This window comes from Penaeus chinensis, chromosome 3 (assembly GCF_019202785.1).
Source record: "Penaeus chinensis breed Huanghai No. 1 chromosome 3, ASM1920278v2, whole genome shotgun sequence".
Taxonomy (NCBI): Eukaryota; Metazoa; Arthropoda; class Malacostraca; order Decapoda; family Penaeidae; genus Penaeus; species Penaeus chinensis.
In genome coordinates, this window is record NC_061821.1 from 13,218,294 (window position 1) to 13,220,793 (window position 2,500).

The window sequence follows — 2,500 nt, forward strand, 5'->3', positions numbered from 1 at the left end:
TCTCGCGCCCTTGTTTTCGCGTCCGCGCCTGTGAGCCCGCACTTGACCAAAGCTTTTATTTTATCTTTTTTTTTATGACTTTTGTGTGTTCTTAAGGCATTTTTATTTCCCCAAGAGAGTTCGCTTGTGTTCTGGCCTCGCTTTGTTAACTGGACTCTTGAGGTAAGATGTCGTTGTGAAGATCAGTTGAAAATTAGAAATTATGATGGAGAATCTTCAAGCGACGAGAGAATCCAAAGCTCGAATGCCCTGGCAAAAGGTGCCAGTGATAAGTTATATCTATTAGGATGTTTCTCTCCAAATGTATTTATTATTGTTGAAATTTGAAAACAAAACGAGAAAAAAAAATATAGTTAAATAAATAAATAAATAAATAAATAAATATATATATATATATATATATATATATATATATATATATATATATATATATATATGACACTACCAAGACCTTCACTTCGTAGGTGATGCCAAAAGTAAGATGACTTGCCACTGCCCTCGTGTGTCGCAAGTCGAAGAAGCATCTCGAAGCAAACCAAAACAAATCAATTTAACTTATTTGGCAGTAACTTATCACAAATTACGTTGCAAACCAAATGCAGGACGACGTACGTGGCGACGAACGTGCCCGGAATCACACGCTTGCCGCGTCGTTCTCACTGAGAGCCGTCATGATCATGCGGACGACCTCCAAAAGGTACCAAGTAGTGCTGATTTTTGCATGGTGTTCGTGTACTACTTTTTTTCTTCTTCCAAAATTGCCTTTTAAGGCTACTCCGAAGGTCGTAATTTTTCTTTAGGTCTAATACTTGTAAGATAAGATTACGAACCAAAAATTCGGATGGTCTTCTGTTGTGGGACGAGGAATGAAAGTCGTTCTTTCACTCCATGACAAAGATAAATAAAAAGGAAAGTCGACATCCAGATAGAAAAAAAAAGCGATGGAGTCCGCAGGTCAATGAGGCGAACGAAGTGTTTTTGTATATAGGATAATCACCTTCACCTTCATCCCTTCACCAATCACGTAGTTGGAACACGTGCTCGTCACGTGATCTCACAGCTGACGCATGACGTCACACTTTGAGCTGTGACGTCACATACCTGTCTTCCGGGTCGATGCAAGTGTTCTTTCAATCTTTCATGCTAGATTTATATAAAAGAAAATGCATAAGTGGTTTTCTCTCATTATAAATTGTTATTATTCTATTTTCACACTGAATTATATCAAGTGTATACAATAAAGTGCATAATATATTTCAGAGAGCGTGGGAACGAATGCTGAATCTGTGATTCTGCACCTCTGCCACCACTCTAGATTTTAAAGTATTAGTACAAATTCATTGTGTTGATACATAGATACTACACTTTCACTTACCATTTCTTTGTTATTTAGGTTTACAGAGCATTTTAATTTAGGTTATATTATCATCATTTTAATTATTGATTTTTTTCATGTTAGTTCCTACGAATAGTGGCCCTAAAGTGTACGAAAATAAAAGAAAAACTCAATTATTTTAAAAAGAAAGGATTTAATCTTTGTGGAACTATTATGCAGGATCAGTAAATTGTATTCATAGAGCTACAAGTATATAGCTGATATTTTATTTAAACTTTTATGAGGTTGTATTATATTTCTCGCACAGACAGACGGAACAGAGAAGACAGACAGACACACAAATCAAATGCAGCTGCTAATTAAATCTAATTAAAGGAAATCAAGAATAGGCATTTGTCGATGTCGTTGATATTCTGATAATCATAGAAACTTTTTAACTTGAAATCTGATAGTCTGGAAGCTATTCAGATAAACGAACAGCCTTTGGTAGCTTATCTGTCAGAAGTGAATCAATTTCAGCTTTTAGATAGGTCACTAAGGTAGCTAATATTGCATAGGCAATATATGGCAGCTATATATATATATATATATATATATATATATATATATATATATATGTTTGTGTGTGTGTGTGTGTGTGTGTGTGTGTGTGTGTGTGTGTGTGTGTGTGTGTGTGTGTGTGTGTGTGTGTGTGTGAGAGAGTGCAAGTGTGTTTGTATGTGTTTCGAGGCAGCTATTTGTTACTTTTTAACTACTAGGTAGCTTTTATGATGATTGATTCTTAAGCAGCTGAACATGGAACTGAGACGAATGAAATGACGACGTAGGATGTTCAAATCCTCATAACAACTAGACAATGTTTAGATTTCTTTTTTAACAAATGAGACAGCGATTTGACGCCATAACTGTTGATAATTGGTCAATAGAAAGGAAAGGACATGGTGACTGAAAAAAAAACTCTTACGGCAGCTACTTCAACATATCATACATTGTGCAGTATATTATACTTTGATCATTCAATGCTGCTGAAAATAGCTTTAAATAATTCAACTCTAATTTAGAATTTTACGATTGCAGCAATTAAATATATACATATACATTATATATACAGAAAAAAAGGGAAAAATTAGTTACATTGTCAAAGCTATAACTGTAGCACTAAGA

General features: G+C 34.7%; 1 protein-coding gene across 1 annotated transcript in view; it reads left to right on the forward strand.

The window, feature by feature from the left end:
• Positions 1-2,500, forward strand: part of LOC125039171 (U-scoloptoxin(16)-Ssd1a-like) — an 18,168-nt gene that overhangs the window by 15,283 nt on the left and 385 nt on the right. Inside the window, exon 3 of the mRNA XM_047632944.1 lies at positions 1-2,500. This exon is cut by the window's left edge and continues 200 nt beyond it; it is cut by the window's right edge and continues 385 nt beyond it. The gene's annotated coding sequence lies outside the window, so the exon portion shown is untranslated.